The sequence below is a fragment of the Thermobia domestica genome, chromosome 10, assembly GCF_964235325.1.
Source record: "Thermobia domestica chromosome 10, izTheDome1.hap1.1, whole genome shotgun sequence".
Lineage (NCBI taxonomy): Eukaryota > Metazoa > Arthropoda > Insecta > Zygentoma > Lepismatidae > Thermobia > Thermobia domestica.
Window position 1 is genome coordinate 256,336,215 of NC_137463.1, and position 25,808 is coordinate 256,362,022.

Genomic DNA, 25,808 nt, shown 5'->3' on the forward strand with positions numbered 1-25,808 from the left:
CATATGAAACTGAATAATAATAATAATAATAATAATAATAATAATAATAATAATAATAATAATAATAATAATAATAATAATAATTACTCTAAAACACACAGCTTACAACACATTTTTTAAAAAAAAATGATAAAAAAGAAAAATCATACTTTTTCTATTTTCTTAACTGCGTTTTTTTTCTTGACAGTTCTGAACTGATCTCTGGCCGCAACACTTTTCTTGGGTAAAAAAAAAGTCTACGAATAACAACTGGACAACGATTATTATAAGTAAAAACAATAATGAAAATAAATTTATCCTTGTGGCTGCTGCTTGATTTTTCACCATTGTGTTGTAATTTGCATAATAATTTACAAGCTCCTATACCAGATAAGTAAGACCACTGGGTTATTGTAATAAATAACAGATCAGGATAGACCCTAAGAACCCTAGATCTTGCTACAGCGAAATACATCACCACCCTCTCTCGGAAGCACACATTGGGGAACGTCAAAGTATTGTGGTCTGTTCCAAGAATTTGGAAATTTCGCTTCTCCGAATGTTCGTATTATCTATGGATTGGGGATTTCCATATCCAATTAACCACCTCTAGTGTTGTTGATTTATATTTTTTAGTATTTGGATACTAGCCTATTGAAGAGTATATATTCGCCTTAATGTGTGGTATATTTATCTACACATTAAGAAACGAATATACAATAGCTGTCGAGGAATAATTATATACCTAATGCAACAGGAAAGAAACGGCAGCGCTTGCTCCACGAAAGGATAAATTTAAAGCCATACATTAAAAAGAAAACCGAGACGCATTGAATCGACTTGAAAAACATTAAAAAAAAAGCCCTCGAATGTAAGACTCACCCTTGGCGGAAAAAAAAAAGCCCTACATAACTTTTAAGAATGAGAAAAGACGAATAAACATGGTAAAAACAAAGAATGAAATGGAAAAATAAAGGAACATTGTACTTACAGTCCTAAGAAAATGAAATGAAATGAAATCTTTGAGTTTTACGTCCCACGCTTATACCGGTTAGGCTAAAGGAGACGGTGATAATGAGAAATGAATGAAATGGTGGAATGAAGAAAGTGGGAGGAGACGGGAGAACCCCGAGAAAACCCACGCACACGGTGTTTGTCCACCACCTGGACAAAGTTCACTTGGCGGGAGCTGGGATCGAACCCGGAACCCCAAGCACCAGAGGTGAACGCTCTACCACTGAGCCACCGCGGCCCTTAGTACTAAGAAGAATCCACTCATTTCGTCACTGGAATTTATTCATGTGTATTTACTAGTACCTTCTTCTTAATGAAATTACGGTACAACACGTGCTTCCATAAATTTTATAGCTATCCATTATTACGCTAGTATGCGCACACATACACACAAACACAACCACCCACATCCAACACACACTCCAATACACAAGAACAATGGGTTTTATTGACAGTGCAAAATTTAGGACTAAACTTTTATAACTCCAATTTAAGACACCTTTATTTTGGAGGTGAAAAATCGAAAAAGGAAGTACATCTTAAAATTAATTAATCTCTGAGGGATGAAAGCGAAAACACATAACCATTAATTTGAATTCTACATTTATTAGTTATATGTACAATGTGCACGTTTTGTCGTATAAAATAATATTCATGCTATTTGTAATGCAACAAGAAACACTGATTGTCTTTATTATTTGTAATACAAACAAGAAATATGTAGACAATGCAAATCTGTTGGTTATAATCTAAAACTTACAGAGATCTTTTTATAATATAAAATAAAAAGAATAAAATTTTTCTATAAATTTCGTATGAAGGAAAACACCTTTCATAGTTATTGAAAGTACAGAAATGCAGCATCATATCAAAAAAGCCTCACGTGCTTAAGTAGGTTAAAAATGGGGACTGCGGTAAGTATCCCACTTATTATCCCATCTATTATACCAGTAGCAGTTTCTTCCATCTTTTAGTTTTCGAAAGAGATGCCTTTACATTGATTTCCAACAAAGCGAGGAGGAACAGGTCAACATGTTTCAAGCATGCCGAATCCTTTTCATCCTCAAACAACAAGGCAGATGGAAGTGAATATCTTTCTACTAACATTTTGAAGATTTGTGGCATTTGTTCATTTGAAGATCTTTATTTTTACTCACGAATGATAAGTGTCTTTAAGGCTAGTTTGCACAACGTGAACTTTGCTCTTTTTTCCGCGGGAGTTAAATTCCATCGCCAGCTCTTTGGAAACCAAGCATCAGAGAAAGGTCCCTTTTCCTCCCAACGATGACAGATAGGAACACTGAAACAGAAAAAAAAAATCATGAACAATCATAGTGCAATTTTTCAGGTGGGGACAAAATTTTAAAAAATAATTACAATACGTCATGTGTAACTACAATCAATACGCAATAAAACGATTAGTTACTGCACTCGCTTGCATGAAGTCCCACTTTTAACGGCCTTCCAAACAGCGAAATTAAACTACCATTAATTTTAGTTATTCTGTAATAGCTTAACTTTTGATTTTATTGCAGCTGTTAACTCTGATTGTTCAGGAGGATCAAACAAGTTGGGGGATATAAGACTTTGTATATACAGATACATGACAAATAATTCTGAAACACTGATAGAAGGCTACATTACATATGTGCTCACAATATAAAATGCCACTCCAAGACCAACTTTAGGATGTGAGCTAAAAGTGACGATCAAGTATATTGATACGATATTGATACAAACAAAATGGTGTATAACTTATGTATTCCGAAAAGTAAAAAAATTGTGAGCAAACGCCCCCTCACTTGTTACTGGAGTATTTTTAAAAAATAAGACTTCTAGAACCAGAATTCTGTCACAAGCAGTAGGGTGAAAATCGTCACATTATTTGTTCTGAGCAGGGTTAGAAGTTGCGGCAGTTATTATTATTATTATTATTATTATTATTATTATTATTATTATTATTATTATTATTAATAATAATAATAATAATAATAATAATAATAATAATAATAATAAAACTTCTCTTTGGTGAAAATTATATTTTACCCCTCTGTTGAGGAAAATATTTTCGGGAGGACTACTTTTATCCATTCAAAAAAAAAAGCGCGAACACTATAACATGTGATACATTCCATATTAAAGCTTTGCTTATATATAAATACTCAAGTCAAATAAAATAATTGCTGAAAGAATAAAAATTAATAAACAGGGAAACCTTTAAAAATCTAAAATAATAAATAAATAAATAAATAGAGTGTATCTGAAGAAGACAAGGGTAGTTGCTGAAACAGTTACATTTAAATAAAATTGGCGCAGCTGTGGCTCGGTGATAGAGCGTTCACCTCTGGTGCTTGGGGCCAATGATTCGATCCCAGCTCACTTCAAGCGGCTTTTCTTGGAGTTCTCCAATTTTTTCCCACATTCTTCATTCCACCATTTAATTCACTTCTCATCATCACCGACTCCCTTAGCCTCAGTGCCTGATCGTGGAACGTTAAATTGAATATTTCATTTATATAAAAGTATTGCCTTGTTCAACAATTATTTTATTTTAGTTAAGTACTAATAAAATATTACTACTTTCTTTCTTTTCTTCTTACTCGGCCTTTTCTTACATGGGTATTATAAAATAACATGTCAAAAACTCACCTGTCGCAACTTTGGTATGTATGTCATCCTCCACAGTGATATTTCTAGAGCAGCTCGACGAGCAGAAAGGGGTCAGGTGGTCTGCTGTTGATCAATTCATCATTTGCAGGAGCATTGGCCACACGCTCTGGAAAGTGGGAGTACATACAAGGCTTATTTTGGCAAATAACATGTATTTACAACTAGGCTTATTACAAAGACTAAATACATTTAACATGAAATGAAGCAGTTTAATTTTATGTAAACAGTAAAGTGGGTTTTTACTACATTTTGTATCAAAAAAAAAAAAAAGAGCTTATAGAAAAAAAAAATAAGTTGGCAGGGAAATATCAGCCATAAATTTTACATGCTTTCTGTTCTGGATATTTTCAGCGTAAAGGAAGGTGTGAAGAAGAGTCCGAAATCGTCCCAACCTCGATGCAGGAATGGCCACTTCTTAAATGGAAAGATACGCAAAATAAATATTGACAAACTTGTGGACAGATAGATTTTATGGATTATTGTCTGCCCGTTGTTAACAAGAAGCAGGGATCGGAAAATCTTTGAGTTTTACGTCCCACGATTATGCTGATTAGGCTAAAGGAGACGGTGATGATGAGCAATGGATGAAATGGTGGAATGAAGAAAGTGGGAGGGAACGGGAGAACCCCGAGAAAACCCACGCACACGGTGTTTGTCCACCACAAAGTTCACTTGGCGGGGGCTGGGATCGAACCCGGGACCCCAAGCACCAGAGGTGAACGCTCTACTACTGAGCCACCGCGGCCCCATAAGAAGCAGGGATCGGTTTTGAGAACGGAGTGAGAGCGTAAAATATCGCATCTTGAACACAAAGAACACAAATGACTACCTGCGTTTTCGAACGCGGACATTTTCTGACCAAAAACACCAAGGCAAGTAATTTCTTGCTATGTATTGCTTCATTTAAATTCTGCAACGTGAAAAAAAAAAAGTTTTTATCTTACATTTATAATACAAGCTTGAAAAAATCAAGAGCTCCAATTCTGGGGTAGGTTTTATTTTTTTTAAAAAAAATAAAAAATATCCTACTCTGGGAGGGGCAGTCGTCACCTCTGGATCCGCCCCTGTTGTGTACACACCTTCCTTTTGGTGGCAGCAGATATGTAAGCCCCGAAGCAATGAGGTATGTTTTTTTTTTTTTTTTACTGATGGGGCTGCAGTACCTCAGTGGTAGAGCGTTCACTTCTAGTGCGTGGGGTCCCTGGTTTGATCCCAGCTCGTGCCAAGTGGGCTTTGTGGTGGACAAACACCATGTGCCTGAGTTTTCTCGACACTCTCCCGTTTCCGCCCACTTTCTTCACACCACCATTTTTCACATTTCATTATCACCATCTTCCTTAGGCTCGGTGCCTATCCTGGGGCGTGAAACTAAATATTTAATTTCATTTCTTTTTAATGATGAGGAATTGGTGTTCCACCTGAAAGCAGGTTTTTGACCCAAAGAGACTTCCGTTGTTAATGTGCGCATAAACATTAGGAGGATATTCCCTATGTCAAGAGCTCTCTTAAACACATCTGACTGGAACCAGCACCAGCCCCCAACCACGGTCCCTTAATAAGACATTTGGTTTCCTTTGAACCGTTTCACGATTAGCAGTGGAAATCATAATAATATAGTCATGTAGAGGATACTTAATTGAGCTGGAATATATTTTTTTTTAACTTCAGTGGCAACATTGATAAGTATCCATCATCACATGCTGGCACTGGAGTAAGTACTGTAATCTAAAATGCGAGGGAGCTGTCTACTCAATTAATGAACAAAATATTCGAACAGTCAAAAACCCGTTACATTATTATGATTTCCACACCGAATTCTGTAGCACAGTTACGGTAGCCAAGTGTCTTGTGAGGGTGTGTAGGTGCAGCAGGGCGATGGTTGCAGTTTGAGAGTGCTCTCAACTCAAGGTGACCAGACGTCCCGTTTTGGCCGGGACAGTCCCTTATTTTCAACCGTTGTCCCGTTTCTTTCAGATTCTCAAACGGGACGCCTAAATGTCCCGTTTTTAAGCAAACATGACCCAGGTGTCCCGTAATTATTATTCAAAATATAAATAGCCAATGCTAATTCTACACTCTTCCGTACCAACACTTACTGGGAAGGTTCACCCGTGCCTAGAACTTCTGAATATTCAAATGAGAATTGAGTGTTCTGTGGTTCAAGTGGAAATTGAGTGGGAATTCTGAGTGTTGAAGTAGTTAAAAGTATTGTTGGGTAATACTTAAGTTAGAAACGCTGTGTTATCATTCTTACTTTGTATTTTGTAAATTGAAAACACTGCTGAGTCCCAAAATGCAATGTGGAAGTCACCCCACCCCCCGCGCCGATTAGTATGCGTCCCGTTTCTGAAAGTAAAAGTTCTGGTCACCTTGTCTCAACTGGGGTAATATCCTCCCACTGATTATGCACATATACAATGGGGGCACTACTTTAGCAAACGGGTCTACCAAATATTCATCTATTTTGTGGATTTTTTCACTAGATTTAAGACAGTAGTGCTACAAAAGGTTAAACAAAACATAACTGAGTGAGCGAAGGGGTTAGAACTTCCATAGGGCTTCTTGTTTCTAACTTTGAAGTCATACACGATTGGCATTGCAACAATTGCCGAGGGTTATTTCCCAAAGAGGTCCACTCGAGCAGTCGGTTCTACCTAACAGAAAATTCATAGGTAACATACGATGTAAAACATATTTTTGTGAAGGAATAAAAGTGTGAATGTCAGTAATTAATATCAGTACACAGCAAATTGAAATGAATTTTGGGCATTATTCGAGCAGACGGTTCTACCAAATTTTGACATATTTCTTACAGTTTCATATCAGGTTAGAACAACGCATTTCTTTTAGCAGAGTATGAACTAAATCAGAAGCTCCATTAGTGCTTGCAGATTGACTTCAGGCCTCAGTACAAATACAGCGTGGACGTAAAGCGTAACAATTTCAGTGAATAAAACACGAACCAATTTATTTCAGCTCCCCACTAAAAAGCAGGGGTAGGAGCACAGCAACAGGGTCCGAACGGCAGCGACGGGATGCGTCCGTAGGGAGCAGGCGCGTCAGCGACGGGGAATATACGTCTAAACGAGAATAGTGGAAGACCACACTTACATATGCAATACTTTCACTGATCACTTAAAATTCATTTCAATATGATGTACACTGACAGTAATTACTTAGGTTCACATTCTCATTCCTTCACGAAAAATGTTTCTTATAATATTTTACCTATAAATTTTATATTTGGTAGAACCGTCTGCTCGAGTGAAGCCGCATTTTGAGTGATAGTGAAATCATTGTAAGCGTAACTGTGCTTTTCCATTATCCTTCTTTACGCACATAGTCCCCGTCGCTGACGTGCCTGTTCCCTACGAACGCACCCCCTCGTTGCCGCTCGGGCCCTCTTGCTGTGCTCCTGCACTGATTAAAATAGAATGCATTTGTGCTTTTTAGTGGGCACCTAGCAAAAGTTATTTCGTGTTTTATGCACTGTACTTAATATGCTACGCGTCGGGAAGGTTCTAGAACACAAGTCCCCCCCCCATATAGGTTAACAGCTAGATTGGTTCTTTTCTGTACCAAAGTTTAACATTTAATTCACATAGTATTGTTGAGCGAGCGTCAGCGAGTGAAGGCGGGTTAGAGCCCCGCACGGCACGTTGTTTTCTGTCTTTGTTACAATTAAGTGGGAAGGGGTACCTGTGTTCTAGAACCTTGCCCCATGCGTCTACTCTATATTTACACTAACCCCCGTGAAGTCAATCTGCAAGTAGTAATGGAGCTCCTCATTTAGTGCATATTCTGCTATAGGAAATACAATGCTCTAACCTAACCTGAAAATGTAAGAAATGTATTAAAATTTAGTAGAACCGTCTGTTCCAGTAATGCCTCCAAAAGCATACACTTACTGTCATCTCGTTGTTTGCTTGTATTTATCAGTCTTTCGCCTTGGCAAATAGTACCACAATGCGTGCAGCTTTTATTATACGGATTCATAGTAGTCTATAAGTAGTAGTAGTAGGAACGGGTTAGAAGCCCCGCGGAGGTTGGTTGGTCCTGTTCTCGACATGAAATAGGCAAATTAAAGACTTGTCCAATTTTTTTTTCGTATATTTTACAATCTACGGATCTGTATAATAAAACTGCACCACAGAATGACATACTTTCCCATGCATACTCACTCCCATATACGGTTTATTGAGAATAAAAACACATACATTATCATTTTACTACCTTCACTATTAACATTTTATATAGTATTCTACCTAAAATATTTAATTTGATACAGGCGTCTGCATATGTTAACCTAATGTAGGTATCCTCGTTCTTTCTACGGTATTTTAATACACTGTAATAAGAAACCGTAGAATACTCAATCTGCTGAATTTTACACAGAATGCACCTAGATAGGAATAGGATAGGAATTATACTTACTTGTCTTAAAGCTGACCGTTATCACAGGTGACTTCAACAAAACACATTATTTATATTCACAAACAATACCATCAAAACACGATTCCGCAAATGGCTCACGATTCCCAGCATGCACTGCTCAAACTGCAGTTACAGTACGGGGAACGTCCGCGCTTTTTAGCACCTAAAAAAGACGTCTATTTTTGGTGATGTCCGACACGTGATTCTTTGTACCATTCTGGCACGTGATAAACACGTACAATTTAGGTCATGTTTGACACGTCATTTTTGTTACCATTTTGGTACGTGATAAAGACGTTCCAAATTTTCAAAAGACGTCATTTTGAATTCGAACCCCAAAAAAAGACGTGTTTATGACGTGACTGTGCTACTTGGGGAGTGAGTGGGTTTTCTCGGAGTTCTTGTATTTCCTCCCACTTTCTTCATTCCACTACTTCATTCATTTCTCATTATCAACGTCTCCTTTAGTCTAGCCGGCATAATGGTGGAACGTAAAACTTAAAGATTTCATTTCACCATGTTTCAAATGGAGACATGCAGCACAGGCGCGCGCGCTACCTACTAGACCAGTGGGTAAGGTGGGCGAGGTAAGAGTTTGTACAGTGTAGAAGGAGACATCCGTTAAACAATAAAGGAAAGCAATGCTTTGTATTGTTAAAATTCTAAGTTAATGTAAATGATGCAATATTGATTTTTAATTTGTGGAGAAGAAAGAATATCGAAACATGGATGTTTGGGGAAAAGAAACCAACATAGCACCATTATTCAAATAAATTTCTCCATGAATAGGAAAAGAAGCAATGAGCGCAAATTGGGAACAGCCACAAAACAACAAATAGTTACCCATCTGTATAACTACGCTTAAGGGAAGGAGAGTGGTTGCTATTACATTTAGGAGATAGCTAAACAGAGAACGCGCGGGCGCATGGCGCTTCTTTTTTTTTCTGTTCCTTCTGTTTTTGCTATCGTCGTCACTTGGTAGAAACTACGCGTGCGTACTTTTACGAGAGGAGCGGAATGTAGGAGTACTAACCAGACTGGGGGGCGGGGGAGAGATCACCACGAGAGAAATTTTCTGTGAAGAATTTGCAGTGTGCCTCTCTCCTCCGTGCAGAAGCATACAGGTTGCTGCGACTACGAGGATATCCGCGCGCTACCGTGAACAGCCGACCGCGCGCTGCGTATACGGCAGTTTTCACGGAGAACTTTTTTTTTTTATTAGTCATTGATGTGCACTTTCAGCGCATTGATAGATGGCGCGCAGTAAAGTTGTCACGTGAACTACCATTTCCTTACCATATGTCAAGTTTCTTAAAATTATTTGCGAGAAGAACTTTGCAAAAAAAGTTGGTTTCTGATATAGAATGAGTGATACACGTGATCCGAACTAATAACTTGAAATTTCTGATTTTTTTAAAAAACGTTTCGCGAAAAACACAGTACCAAAACGGTTTCCATTTCTCAAGAACCATCCATGAACCATATATTGCATCAATGTTATTAAGAATTGACAAGGCTACTGGTGAGTGATCTTAACAAAAATATAATTTGGTATTTTACGTAAATATATAACCTTAAGCCAAGTTTCTAAAATAATGTATTTATCTGTGTAATTTAATTATATAAACGAAAAAATATTATTATCAACATTTGAAGTCACTTAATTTTTTTACGCGTAAAATGGGCTATTTTTTCTTAAAAATTAGACCAAACAAATCGAATACATCTCATTCAAATATAAGTGCATATTTACAAATTATTTCCTATTGTAGAATTGTTATAATATACTCATGGTAATGTAAAAGTTAGTTTCCGACATGCTGAATAATTACGAAAACGAAGCGATCAGAAAAAAAAAAAAAAAAACATGATGCGAAAAGAAACAAATAGGCGAAAGAATTTGATGCTTTGTAAAAGTTATATGTCATGTGGACAAAATCAAGACGTTTAAAATAGGCAAGATACACCGCCCACATGGAAAATTACAGAGTACGCAATTTGATAGTTGTTAGAAAATCTTACGGAAAATATATTTGGTCATATCTAAGAAGTTATTGTGACATTGTAAGGCAGAGACTTGGGTTTGTGATAAGATCCAGACTCAGTAATCAAGAGCGAAAGGCAATTAATAATCGGAGTCCCGGTTTTCATAATTTATGGGGAAGAAAAAACAAAGCTCTTATTTATTTAACGTACTTCGGTCTTATAAAATAGACAAGCAGACTCGAAAATGAAATAGACAAGTACTAACTATACCTTTTTCTCACACAGGCACTACATTTTATATTTTTATATATATAATTTCAAAGTTACATTGGCACGTGACGAATTTTCTTTTATACAAAGGAACGGACTATCTTACTATAGTCCACAGTTATATTACCTTTCGTATCATGGTCCTCATTCTGAATCATTTTTTTCCTCTACCCAGGGTCCTCTCCGAGGCTGAAGGCTAAGGGCAGCCTTGTGTCCCAGGGCAGAAATTTGCTGCGGGTAATGGTTAATTAGAGGTTTAATGGTCCTTTTCTAACATGAAGGAGGAATAATGGACACCTAGTCGCAATTTTGTCTTACGCTTGCCACTGGAACTTCCTGTATTAGCCATTTGATCACACATAAGTACTGCTAGGAAGATACGTAATAGTCAGAGACATAGGAAAGGAGTGGGTCCTGGGGGGCGGACCTCCGCGAAATCCCGACTTTTCTGTAAATTTAGTTTAATTTTTGGAGTGATATTTATAAATGTTAATATAAGTAATTCTCATGCAGTTTGGACCCCTCCCTAAATAAATTTATGCCTGCTTGCTTGAATAGTAATCGCGAAGAGTTTGGCTTGAATGGTATCTATCCATTTAACGTCCCACACATATTTCCTTCAGGTTAAGAGAGACGGAATATTAAGGAAAGGAAATGAGGATCGAAAAATCGGTGGAATCATAATCTGGGAGGAAACAGGACTACCCCAAGAAAACCCATGAACAAAGTGTCGTCCAAGATAAACTTACTTGGTCGAGGATCGAATCGGATCCGATGCACTAGTGCTACCGTGTCCCCTATAGTTAGGCTTGGAACATGATTAAATCCTTATGGAGTTTTTGTGGCGATCAACCTCCAGAAACGAAGCCATGTAAATAGATAGAATATATTAGTAATTAGTGTGTTGTATCGACATCGAAATTAGCTATACTAATTGAATAAGTTTTTTCGAAACACCAATATAATTCATGAAAGTTAAAACACTGACGGAATGATAAAACGAATGACGATAAAACGATAAATTATAAAATGATAAAACTGGTATGAATGATAATACGAAGCATGGGCGCCCATGTTGTGGTTTCCAAGGGGGGTGCAAGTATAAGCGACGTTTCAAATAGTTTCAAATTTTGCTGTAACTAATTCTATTGGATTTTCGATATTCTGAAATACAATTTCCTCTAGAGTGGGTGGGCTAGCGCCCCATTTTTCTCCCCCTGATGGGCGCCCTTGAAACGAAGTCATTCAATTTAATTAATTGTACGGTTAGCTTGTAAAAAGACAAAACATTATAGTTTCAACAATTAAAGTTTGGTTTAAATTACAAAATATATTTGAAAGTTAGTAACCTCGAGAAAATTGTTTTGTATAGTTGGTAGTTAAAACCAAAATATTTAGATGTCGACACAATGACAAAAATTTGGTTAATTTACAATTTCGTTTGCTTGCATTTCTTTTTCTATAGTGATTTGATTTTACTTAACAAAAAAGTAATCGCAAATCATTTGTGATCTTACGGAGTCGTCCAGGTGGAAATTCTTCCCAGAGCTACGAAATTTCTTCTTTTTCTCGAGGCCATATCTCTAATAATTTTCAATATAGATTTCCAAACTCTCTCTAGAATAATTTTCTTAGTTCCTGTGTACTATAAAGTCCTGTGCTGGGGAATCTTGTGCAAGCACCATTGACAATAATTCTAATGTCATGTAATGCATGATGTTATGTAGTGGGAAACTCTTATCTCCTAAATATTAACCACTTAGTTATGTAACTGGGGGTAGAGGGTGGCTCACGTAGAGTGGTAAAGTGCTTCCTTCTGGTGTGTGGGGTTCCTGGTTCGAACCCCGGCCAAGTAAGCTTGTGGTGGACAACAACGTGTCTGTGGGTTTTCTCCTGGAGCTCCCGTTTCCTCCCATTTTCTCATTCTATCAATTCTACCATTATCATTCACTTGCCTTAATTATCGCTTCCCTTGTCCTAAAAGGCACAATCCTAGGACCTTAAACTTAAAGATTTCGTAGTTATATAAGGAATTAATATTACGATATTAATATATCGTAATTTATTTATTATTTTATATTTTTCGTATATTTTACTTTTCCGTAGCTTAAAAAAGAAACATCAATTAATCAAAAATGAAGTTGTATAGACCTGTTTTAGTAAGTAACTAACATATTTTATTAAGCACTTACTACGTAGACCTATTCTGTGTGTATATGTGTGTATGTCTGTCTGTATCACGAGATTTTCGCATGCAAAAGAGTAATCAAATCTTGTAAACTGATAATTCTTCTCCAGATCTAATTGCGAACGAAGTCGTTCTTTTCTTAGATTTTCGAGTCGAAGAAGAAAATTAAATATTTCTGTTGAACATACAAGGATTATGGCCTGTATTCTAAGGGAGACGGATAATTTAGGCAAGTGAATGATGATGGAAAAATTGTTGGAATGAGAATCTTCGAGAAATGGAAACTCACCGACACCATTTTGTGTACCAGAAACTTACTTGACCAGGAATCGAACGAAAAATCCTAGGCGTTTGGGAGAAGTTTAAAATTTAAATTACGTACATGTATAGTGAATCACATTATCTGTGATGTATGCAACCCAAATGTTTTGTCTGCATTGCAGGTTGAATAACTTTCAGATATTTTTTGCATTAACCTTATTCTTCCCTTGGGAAGAACGGGCATTTCTGTCAGGAATAAATAAGCAAAGAAATTAGAGTTACATTAACAAGTGGAAAAAATGTCTGTCATATATCAACATTAGTAGCTTATAAAAGCGGCAATAGTTTTTCTTGTTATGTTGTATGAGTGGAAAGGGTCTTTCCTAGTAAGATAGTCAAATCGGCCCTTGATCCAAATTGGGTCGCTATTGACCCAAAAGGTTACCCTTGACCTAAAACGACCTCAAAAAATTTTTTGACTCCCCACCCCGATATTTTTCAAAAATAGTATTGTGTAAAGTACCACAGTGTAGTCAACCATAAATTTGGTCAGCAATATTATTTTAATGAAGGAAACGATTTCCGTTACTGTAACACAATGAAAAAGAAGGAATAAGTTAGACCTCTAATATCTAATGGCTATGCCCTTTAGGCTAAAGAATGTAGATGGTTAATTTAACTGAATGACTTCATAAGAAGTAAACGAATCAGAATATTGCATTAAATAGGACAATATGATAAAAAGACACGGATACGATGTTTCCAACAGATACTCACATGGGCTAGGGTGCCTGTCGTACGTACATCAGATTAGCACTCTCCTACTGACCTACCATGCTCCCACTGTAACTGAAATTACTGTAAATATTATTTTTTTCACATGTGTTATTAATTAAAGCAATCTTCTACTATTTGACTCAATCAAGATCTAAGATATATTGATAATTCTTAGAAGGCTTATGATTCCCAGTAAATGAAGATAAAATCAGTGAACACCAAATGGTTGGATTTACACCCCACACCCCAGTGAGAAATTAAAAATCAGATTAGGAAATAAAATGAAGTAAAATATTTGAGTTTAACATCACACGATTGTGTCCTAAGAAACAGAGAATGTGGGAGGAAATTGGAGTGCCCCGAGAAAATCCACGGATACGATGTTCTCAAGACAATCTTACTGGGACAGGGATCAAACCAAGAACCCCAAGCACTAAAAGTAAGCGCTCTGTCACTGAGTCACAATGCCCCGAAAATTAAATCAGTGTTTCATAAGAAAAAAAATCGATTTCGATAGAATGTGACCCATATCCTCTCTGAGAGTTTTGCACAATATATACTGCTTTGAGGTGATATCAAATGAATAATAAGGGAGGTAATTATTCGCTTCAACGATCTAGAAGGTATTTTACGCAAAAAATCCGTAAAAATTTGTAGATTTTTATGCATCATGGTAAAATTGTTAAAGGTTGATACAAATCTCAATTATTAGAGAAATAAATTTATCTTGCTTCTAAAATTCGAAGCATAACTAGTTAGACTCAAAAGTAAATACTAATTTGTATGCAAAATATAGTGCAACTGTGATTTTTAAGTCCCTCCATTTAACGAAATATTAATTTTATCCAGAAATATAACGCTATAGTATACATACTACATTTAAATCCACATTTAAAAGGGGGCCACGAAGATCCAGTCTTAGAGAGCTTACCGGTACGTCTAGTGTACGGAGCCCCTAGTTTGATCCCCGCCCAGTAAGCTTGTGGTGGACTACATCATGTCCGTAGGTTGTCTCATAATTTTCCCATTTTCTTCCACTTTCTCATTCCACCAGTTCTTCCATTATCATTCACTTGCCTTAATCATAATCTTCCTTAGCATAAAGATCATTAATGTTGAACGTTAAACTGACATATTTCATTTTAAATTCGCATTTAAGGAAAGCCATATTAGTAAATTTCCCGTAGACACAGAGTTCCCAAACGTTCCGGTTTAGTAGAAAAAGTTAACGAATTTACATCATCTTCCTACTCCAAATAAAATTATTGAAGATTCCAAACGCCCAGTATAAGTTAATATCGTTCGTGTGATATTTAGAAAATCTAACATACATCGATACTCAACTTAAAGAAATAACCTTACTTCCGGTAAATATTGGCCTGTTATTGTGTGTGTGTGTGTGTGTGTGTGTGTGTGTGTGTGTGTGTGTGTGTGTGTGTGTGTGTGTGTGTGTGTAATTCTTCAAATATGCACATATACAGGGTGAACCACAGGAAATGGAACACTTGAAAGTGGCAACACTCCAAACTGAAGTGCATGGTGGCACTCTGCCAGTTTGTTCACCATGAGTTGTCGGGCAGTGCAAGTGCGTGTTCAAGAGGAGGAAACTTACGTTCGTAAGAGGAGTGTAGACCTAGTTGCTATTTAATGAGAGCTGTGACGTAGGTACGACCGGCATTTTAGTGTGCTAAACAGGAAAGTAATTGTCAGGTGGGCGAAACAATACCTCAACAACACTGATACCACACCAAACAACCTTAGGGCTGTACTGATGAGTGTACGACCAGTAACGAAAATTCTGTTTATTGACACTTCCATTCAGGTGATAATTCACTTCAACAGACATTATAAGATTGTCCATCAAGTCTTCATAGCGATTCAGTTGGTCTTAAAACAGTTCAAGGATGAGAGTATAGGTCTTCTATCAAAATGTGACGCAGCGATGTATGTGACATATGTAGTGTTCTTACATGGCGACGGAGCTGCTCTTTGCGGACTTTGCTGGAAAGCCTGGCGTACACGATGGATGTTTTCTGGTGTACAGACTGTCCTTGGAGGTCCTTCATGACGTATGCCAAGATAGCCCCCCACTTTAGAAAACTGAAACAATGACTAGCTCATTCGTTTGTACTGCGTTTGTACCGTTTGTACCGAAAATATTTTCGTTTGTACCATTTTCCTTATAGGATTACTTGAGAGGTCAACTGGGAGGAGCTATCTTGGCGCCAAGATAGTCCCCCCGTATCACATCACAAAAAATTGAAACACATCATTCGAAAGCAAATCGTTTGTACCGTTTATACCCAAAAAAAGTTTTGTTTGTACCCTGATAGTTTTCCAAAAAAAGGGGATCACATTTGGGGGGGCTATCTTGGCGCCAAGATAACCCTCCCTTATCACAGTACAAAAAATCGAAATACACAATTTTCACACTCCTCACACAATATGTGGACAAAGAAAGTCTTTTTATTATCTCAGTAGAAGCTATTGTTTTGAAATGGTGATATAATATAGACGCTGCAATTCCAACAAAACATAATTGCGTTCGATTAAGAAAACATTCACTCAAACTATTTTCTAAAGATTCAAAATCAAGATTTATGGTTAATCCATTCACATATTTTAAAACGTGATAACATACAAGTTTCATTTCTCATGTTATATTATGTTCGAAATTTGTATAGGGCCTAAATGTTGGAAATTCAGAGATAATATTGATTTTTCGCCTCTCAGGATGGGATTTGAAAATATTTCTAGTTGGACTCAAGAATGAAACCCATTGGAAGTTTGAGCCGCTCTAAAGCAGTGGTTTTCAACCTTTCTTGACTGGCGACACACTTGAACGTCCAAGACCTCGCGACACATTAATATCTATTATAATAGTGAAACCAATTCGTTTTTATAATGACTCTGTAGCACTGAGCGTTATTGCTTCCGGTGGAGGTGTTGACTGGTGTAGTCTGCCTCGAGTTTAATTAATTATTATTAATTTTTTAATGATTTTTAAATTGTAAAATTACCCGACACATCTTAGGGAACTACGTGACACCCCAGTGTGTCGCGACACATCGGTTGAAAACCACTGCTCTAAAGAACATGATCACATTTTTTAACTGTCATTGATGTTTGTGGGGTTCGTATCCCTGTTGTATTTAGGGATGCGCACAAGACAAGATTTGTTTTTGTCTCGTCTCTAAAAGTGATGTCTCGACTCGAAAAATGTATAATTTTTCCATTGGAAGAGCCGTGTCTTGACTCAAATTTTGTCAGGAAAATCCTGTCTCGACTCGTCTCGTGCGCATCCCTAATTGTATTGATTTTCCCCTTTATTTCGGGCTGTTGCTTGTAATGAGTATATGTTTCTTATTCGTTATATCCACAAATGATAACGTCAGTGATCGTATATTTGACGTTGTTGCTTTTCATACAATTAGCTACCAGGAATAAAAATAAGACAAAAGGAAAGAAAAGAACATAAAACAATAGGGTTAAGTTTAGAGTTACCCCTCCGTTTTTTTATAAAAATTAGGAAAATTTACAGGAGAAATGAGGTAAGAAATGATGATTTCGAGATCTTATGTGATGTTTAGGTGTGTAAGTTTGGCAGTAAATTTATGTTTAAGACGACAAAACATACATACCTAAACATCACATAAGATCTCGAAATCATCATTTCTTACCTCATTTCTCCTGTAAATTTTACTAATTTTTATAAAAAACGGAGAGGTAACTCTAAACTTAACCCCAAAACTTAAACTTTATTAACCAAATGTACTACATTCAGAATGTGTTTATCAATTATTTTTAGTTAAGCCGGTTTCCTGAAATCTCTCCAACAGAAGATGTCTCTGCACGTTTAGTTGCTATAATTTGAACAGAAGTGGAAAGTATTTTTTTTTACCCAAAAATTCTTTTTCGAAGCTAATTAATTCCAATTTAAAATATGATGCGATTTTGGAATTTCTTTTTCGTTTTGATTCTAAGGAATCAGCTGTGGAATATTTATTGTTACTCGTAGTTACTCATAGCAATTTATAACAGAAAGTCAAGCATCTATGTTTGCATTTATATCCTTACAATGATTAAACTATTCTGTGCTTATTGTATATTAAACTAAAATATGTAAACTATGATTTGAGGTAACATGTATTTATTCAAAATGATAAATGTTGTGTTTGTAATCAATGCCAGTTTTAATAAAAATAACAAAAGTGAACCAGTAAGATGTCTGAAACTACTTAAAACAAAAGTCTCTGGTTTCTACAGTGTAGTGAACCTATACCTACCTGTACCTCACGATTTTATTGAAGCAAGCGTTAATTGAGTGTCTACATTACTTGTATATACAGTATGTCTGTGTGATCAACGTTACCTTTTGTTAGAACGTATTCAATTTTAATTAAGGTTAGCGTGTCCTGTCCTTCCGGATTCAGAAATAAGATCAAGTTGGAGCCAGGATGGGAAAGGAGGTTAAATAAACGTCAAGTTAAAACGGTGTAATAACAATAAATTTCTAAGATAACTCAGTTTGAAAAGGAAAATACATTTTTGATACAGTATAGTGAATATTCTCGTAGATGGATTCCAGTAAGTGTCATTGCATAAATTCCTTTAAGAATATGATATAAATTTTGTTCGTGACATCTTAAAATATATTTACGCTCTATAAATTTGGTAAAATTCATGTAAGTACGCTGGCAAAATATTACCTTTTTACTGGCATTTTAGCTTATAATCGAAAAATGAAATGAAATCTTTAAGTTTTACGTCCCACGGTTATGCCGGTTAGGCTAAAGGAGACGGTGATTATGAGAGATGAGTGAAAATGGTGGAATGAAGAAAGTGGGAGGAAACGGGAGAACCCCGAGAAAACCCACGAGCACGGTGTTTGTCCACAAAGTCCACACGGCGCGAGCTGGGATCGAACCAGGGACCCCAAGCACCGGAGGTGAACGCTCTACCACTGAGCTAGCTTATAATCGAATGCTCATAATCCGATTCAAATGAAATTCGCGGAAGCTCAGTGATAGAGCGTCACCTCTGGTGCTTGGGGTCCTTGTTCGATCCCAGCTCACGCCAAGTAAACCTTGTGGTGAACAAATATCGTGTGTGTGGGTCTTCTCGGGGTTGTCCCATTTTCTCCCACTTTTTCATTAAACCATTTCATTCATTTCTCATCATCATCTTCTTCTTTAGCCTACCCGGCATAACCGTGGGAGGTAAAACTGAAAGATTTCATTTCATTTTCGAATGGAATTCTAATAAATTCAATATAGAGAGAGCGTATGTCGATCTCAGTCAACAGACCGACAACCGTATAGGGAAGGCTAGCGATGATGTTTGTATAGACTAATAGTGTTAGTCGCTTGAAGTTCACCTAAAAGCAAATCTGTCACTGTGAATCCCAGTTTCCCAGTAAGCAAGCATGTCTACAGTAAGTTAAAGTTTGCACTTAATTTCCTTCGATAGACTTAACCTTAGAAATCCTCTCTGTGTATGGCTTTAGCAAGTGTAAATTTCAATTCATGCTTCGAGTCCAGATAGCTGTCACGTATAAACTTGTGTATGCTTAGATCAGATGTAAGACTGAAGGTTGCGCAAGACTTGCGTGCTAGACTTAGCTTTAGATTTAGGGATGCGCACGAGACGAGTCGAGACACGGCTCTTCCAATAGAAAAATATACATTTTTCGAGTCGAGACAATATTTTTACTGTACAGTTTCGAGACGATACAGTCACAAATCTTGTCTCGTGCGCATCCCTATTTAGATTTTCTCTCTGTGTATGACTTTGCCAATTATGAATTTTAAGTCACTCTTGACAGGTGTATCAATTTAACGGAATTTTAAGGTTAGCCATACATTATGTATTATTGTCAAGTCAGATATAAACTTGTAATCGAGGAACTATATTCGAGGTTAAGTCTGCAACCATGTAAATGCAAACTTATGCAAGCCTGCAGACTTAGCATTGAAGGTTTGAGTAAGGCTATTACAAGTTTAGAATGCTATTAGGGTTGTTGTTGCAGTGCCAAGATAACGTCAGCAAGTACAAATAAATCATATCTGGCGTGTATGTAATGCCTCTCCGAGAGCCGGTTTTCAGAGATTACTGGTCACGTAACTCCTGACGTGATACTGGTTCATTGTGTGTACACAATGAAAAGTAGAGAGTCCTCACTAATAAGGTACAACTGACGTCGGAACTAGGGATGGCCAGACAATGCACCACGTGCCGGGTTCTATAAGATCCGGATCTCGGATCCGGATCCGAAATTTCGGTTCTTGGATCCAGATCCGGAATTTCGAATCTTGGATCCGGATCCGAAGTTTCGGATATTTGTTCCGGATCCGGATATCCGGTTCCTGGATCTACACCCGAAATTTCGAAGTTGAGATTCGGACTCCTGATTTGAATATTTTAGGCCTTAGATTGAGACCCATTACTAAAATATCCATATGTATAAAATTTACTAGGTGAATTTTATCTAACTCAGTGGGAAAACAATCCAATTTAAATGACAAAAGATTACATCAAAATCTCATTTTAACATTTTTCGGGGTTAGACCACTGTTTCACACACCCCATCATTTAGTCTTTAGTATATCTTTAAACGTACTACAAGTATGCCACTTTCATCTCAAGTCAGTAGTTGTATAGATCTGCCTTTTGTTATATATTAATCGAGTTAGGATTAAAATTCGATTGTTTGTGAGACCTATGATAATATTTTCAGAATGAGTTATAACGTTGAAAGACCGCATAGTAATGCTGCATATTTTCTTTGTGCCACATTGGAAATTAATGTAGTATATCTTATACAGTCAGCTCTTATGATTAATTCAATAATCTGAACTCCTGCAGCATTACACTAAAATCATGGATGTCTTTGCATTTTCATCATCATTTCTATTTTTTTATTACGAGCAAAATAAATATCATAAGCGGTATTTTACATAATACATATAGACGCAGATCATTCAGTTGATTGCTTAAAGTTTATAGCAAAGCTATTACATTTCTAAGACACTGGCGGCCTTAGAACAAAATCCATGGCTTTCCCATCGCTTTAGCTACAAACTTGAAATTTGGACAGTTTATAGCCTTTGTGACGTAGGATACCAGTAAGGAAGGACTTTGGGAAATTCGACGAGGAAGGGGGAAAATGGGGTGGAAAATATTGATGATTCTTGACGTTAGATACTTCAAATTTGGTATTTGGGTTTCTCATTGAAAATAATTTGATACTTGTTTAAGTGCTTTTTGATATTTAAGTTAGAAGGGACAGGGAAGATGTAGAAAGTAAAAGAAGGGGTGGTAATTGCAATTATTGCAATTAGTATAATAATATGCCTATATCTCGGAAACTTAAAGGGTCAGAAACATGGAATTTGGTATTTGGACTTCTCAATTAAAATAATTAGACACGTATTTCAACGGTCTTTTGAAATGTAGCCCAGAAGGGAAGAAAAAGGGCGAGAAGAAAATTAAGTGGGGTTTACAATTATTGTATTAATATGTTCAATCCTTTAAGGTTAGAGACTTGAAATTTGGTATTTGCATTTCTCATTGAAAATAATTTGACATGTGTTTCGGTGTTTTTTGACGTTTTAGTAAAAAGGAAAAGAAAAAAAGATGGAAAGGAAAGAGGGTGGGGATTATAATTATTAATAACGTGTCGATATCTGGGAACCTCTGAAGGTTAGGAGCATAGAATTTAGTATTTGGACTTTGCATTTGAAATAATTAGGTATGTACTTAAGCGTTTTATTATGTATGTCTTAGAGGGGAAGAAAAGGGGCGGGGAGAAAAGACTTTTATATCTCGGAATCCTGGAATGTTAGAGAAATGAAACTTGTTATTTGAACAAAAAATTCGTTATGAAATGAAATCGTTGAGTTTTACGTCTCACGATTATGCCGGTTAGGCTAAAGGAGACGGTGATTATGAGAAATAAATGAAGTGAAGAAAGTGGGAGGAAACGGGAAAACATCGAGAAAACCCACAAGCACGGTGTTTGTCCACACGGCGCGAGCTGGAATCGAACCAGGGACCCCAAGCACCGGAGGTGAACGCTCTACCACTGAGCCACTATCCAAAATCCGAAATTTTGGATCCGGATCCAAGATCCGGATTTTCGGATACCGGATCTGGCCATCCCTAGTCGGAACTCAATCAGCATCTGGAAAGATCTTTCTTTACTATCACAGTCCGTTAAGAACTGTCTGACCATAATATTCGCAGTCGGGTTGTGAATTAGATACCTCTGATCATCGCAGTAGGGTGAGAAAGGTGGTAACGAGAACATGAAACATTGTTCACCGAATTGGAAGAGAGCAATAGATCTTTGTCCTGAACTGGTGTCTATACAGAAGACTCCGAAACTAACCGTAAGAAGTGTTTGTTTTCTTCCCTTTAATATGGTCCCGACTCTCTGGTGATGTGGACAGCAAGTCCAGTCTTAGATCTGACACGTTATTATTTTGAAAGAATTAGTTACGTCATAGATTATGCCTTGTAAAATTATCATGGTTAACGTACAAAGTATAGCAATTTACATACGGAATTCTGTTTTCTCCTACAACATTGCATTATAAAAGTTTCTGTTATGAAATAATACATTACAAAGTAACTATAAGTTTGGTCCTAAGACTAATACACAATCCACCAATAGTTATGGTAAATATGTGTCCCAAGGCTCATTCAGCCAAGGAAAGTTTTACACGAAGCTCCTTGCAAGTTGACTCCAGGTGGGATAAGATTCTCAGTGCTCAGCTAAGCAAAGAGAGGTTGGAGTCCCGCAAAACTCCAGGCAAGATAGGCGGAAAGAAAAAATTACAAAGCTCCACTCAAGCTAAGTTGTTGTGGTTAGGATTCCTTCAAACCTAACTGCAAGCTGAAAAGGTAGTTGAGTTCCCAAAAAGCTCCAAGCAAGATAAGTGGGCAGGAGGTTTCAAAACTCCAGGCAAGATAGGCGGGAAGAAAAACTACAATGCTCCACTCAAGCTAAGTTGTCGTAGATAGGAATCCTTCAAACCTAAGTGCAAGCTGAAAAAGTAGTTGAGTTCCCAAAAAGCTCCAAGCAAGATAAGTGGGCAGGAGTTTTCAAAGCTCCAAGCAAGATAGGTGGGAAGAAAAACTACAATGCTCCATTCAAGCTAAGTTGTTGTAGTTAGGATTTCTTCAAACCTAAGTGCAAGCTGAAAAAGTAGTTGAGTTCCCAAAAAGCTCCAAGCAAGATAAGTGGGCAGGAGTTTTCAAAGCTCCAGACAAGATAGGCGGGAAGAAAAACTACAATGCTCCACTCAAGCTAAGTTGTTGTTGTTAGGATTCCTTCAAACCTAAGTGCAAGCTGAAAAAGTAGTTGAGTTCCCAAAAAGCTCCAAGCAAGATAAGTGGGCAGGAGTTTTCAAAGCACCAGGCAAGATAGGCGGGAAGAAAAACTACAATGCCCCACTGAAGCTAAGTTGTTGTAGTTAGGATTCCTTCCAACCTAAGTGCAAGCTGAAAAAGTAGTTGAGTTCCCAAAAAGCTCCAAGCAAGATAAGTGGACAGGAGTTTTCAAAGCACCAGGCAAGATAGGCGGGAAGAAAAACTACAATGCCCCACTCAAGCTAAGTTGTTGTAGTTAGGATTCCTTCAAACCTAAGTGCAAGCTGAGAGACTAGTTGATTTCCCATAAAGCTCCAAGCAAGATGAGTGGGCAGGAGGTTTCAAAACTCCGGGCAAGGTAGGAGGCTTGGGTTGGGTTATTATCTTTGAGAGCTAAAGACAAGCTAAGAACAGAAAGTTGACCAGCCTAAACTAATGTCGATTGAGGCGATGCAGTGGCGTAATTAGGGGGCTTCCGGGCTTAAAGCTCCCCGATATTTTGTTGTTGATTGTGTGTATGGAACATAGAACAACTCTTAAAGTATAGTGTAAGTTGTAGCAAGTGAGAATCAGAGAAAAGAAAAGCTACATGTTTTTCATAAACCGCACTAAAGAAAAGCAACCTGCTTTTCATAAACTTCACTGAAGAAAAGTTGCATGTTTAACCGCTTAACTTGAACCGGGTTCGATTCCCGGCGAGAGTTCATGTGGTTCGGATTCTACGTTAATCAGTAGCTCCACGTCTCATATAGCCCCGCTGCTGAACAGGAAGTTAAACTCAAAATCAATTCAACTCATTATTTTTTATTATTTTATTTTATTTTATTTTATTTTTTATTTATTTTTTGCAAAAGACGTTCCAAATTTAATATTTCTTTTATTTGTTACTTTTGTTTTATATTGAAGATAAAAGTGAGTGAAATCAAATGTTATTAAAATTACACAAAATTTAGGCTCAAAATAGGTACTTTAAAATTTCCGATTTTAAAACCACGAGTATACTCGTTCAAGATATAAATAAATGTATTTTATTGTTCGTGTTACTTTTTAAAAATTTTTGTTGTAAATAAAGCTAAAACGAATGTTTATAACATATTATATATAGTTTGTTAAATTTATTGAAATTTAGGGTGATGAAAATTTAGGATGAAACTTTCTACAAAAATTATTAAAATAGCGAATATGTACGTTCTTAATAAGTACTTCCTAATTATACTAGGATATTATTCAAAGTAAATATATATTCTAATGCATGTCAAATTATGTGAAAATGTTTTAGAATACAATATCACCTACTACTAAGTAAACAGCAGAACATATTTTTGGCAACACAATGTTCTCTACTAAGCGTGGACAACAAGTGCAGTATAAGTAAACAATCCTCTCATTTCATATTGCAGAAATTTGTAATATTATGCAAGAAAATACCATTAATTTGAAGAAACAGAACCAGCAAAGTTAATTGTTGATATAATGTATATGTACTATTTTACTAGGATCATTGGATGAATAATTAATTGCTTGATCAACAAATTACTTGCTGAAACTAGTGAAATGAATGTTGGCCACATCTAGTGGACACCTGTATACTTAGCCAAATACAAGCAACGTAACAATTCGTTTAAATTTACAGTCGGGCATTTTTGCGCTGCACGAAAATTCTCGTGATCATAATTTATCGGCAAAATAAATTTCCCCAGATAATTCGTGATTTTAAGTTAAGCGATTAAAGTGAGCCTATAAATCTTGTCGTGTGGAATATAAGATATATCGTTGAACTCAAGCAATGTTTTGGTAAATAATTTTATCTAATTTGTGTTCAAAACAACGTTATGATTTTGAGCATGGTAACATTAATAAAAAAAAAAGGAAATTGTATTTGAAATATGCAAGACATAACACATTGATTAAGAAATGCAACATAGGGTATCAAATACATGAATTGTCGATCTCAAATAGAGGGACTTAAAGAATTTACTGTACAAATCTGAGGTAATATAACGCTATAATGATACGATAGGTCATTCCGTGTCAACGGGTCAGGTTGGTGATCCGGACTAAAGTTTTGACTCAAGTGACTGAGTTCACTCGTGATCCCTACCAATAGTTTATACGTATACATTAATGTCTACAGGTTGTTGCCTGCCTGCAGATTGAGGACTGAAATTTCTTTAGAAAAGTTGAAATTAAAATTGAAGAAAAATAAATAGCATAGTAATGTTACCCACAAGACCACAGTATTATCTCGATCCTTTTCTTAAAAATGACACGGTAGTCCACCGAGACGAGACCAAAAGATTTTCCAACCTCATAGACAACACTAGTCTACCATAGTCTTAGATCGCAATGATTGCTTTAGTGTTACATAATTTCGTAGTGGAACACTATAAACGGGTGATAGGAACACCATGAAACGTAAATATCAACGTGTAAAGATACCCAAGTCATTACACAATGTACTACAATAATAAGCAAGGCTTAAATGATACATCTTTCATGAAACTAGAAGACGATACCAAAATGACTTATCTAAGAATCGCTAGAGACGAAACCAGAATACATTCTCTGAGAACCGTTAGAAGACGAAACCAGAATGAATTCTCTGAGAACCACTAGAAAACGAAACCAGAATACATTCTCTGAGAACCGTTAGAAGACGAAACTAGAATGAATTCTCTGAGAACCACTAGAAGACAAAACCAGAATGAATTTTCTGAGAATAGCTAGAAAACGAAACCAGAATGAATTCTCTGAGAAGTGCTGGAAGACGACACCAAAATATATTCTCTAAAAATCTCAAGAAGACGAAACCAGAATGAATTCTCTGAGAATCACTGGAAGACGAAGCCACAACGAA

The 25,808-nt window shown here is 36.6% G+C and overlaps 1 protein-coding gene and 1 long non-coding RNA gene across 2 annotated transcripts in view; one reads left to right on the forward strand and one right to left on the reverse strand.

Annotated features, from left to right (window-relative positions):
- Positions 1-1,814: 1,814 nt before the first annotated feature.
- LOC145662209 (uncharacterized) lies at positions 1,815-8,470 on the reverse strand. The gene is made up of 3 exons (XR_014127011.1): positions 8,098-8,470; positions 3,643-3,769; positions 1,815-2,293 (listed from the first exon to the last, which is right to left on the reverse strand). It is a non-coding gene; the product is annotated as an uncharacterized LOC145662209 (long non-coding RNA).
- A 731-nt stretch (positions 8,471-9,201) lies between these two features.
- The window catches only part of LOC145663167 (neuropeptide CCHamide-1 receptor-like), a 752,389-nt gene continuing 735,782 nt past the window's right edge, over positions 9,202-25,808 (forward strand). The window contains exon 1 of the mRNA XM_081729494.1: positions 9,202-9,619. The gene's annotated coding sequence lies outside the window, so the exon portion shown is untranslated. The remainder of the gene's footprint in view (positions 9,620-25,808) is intronic.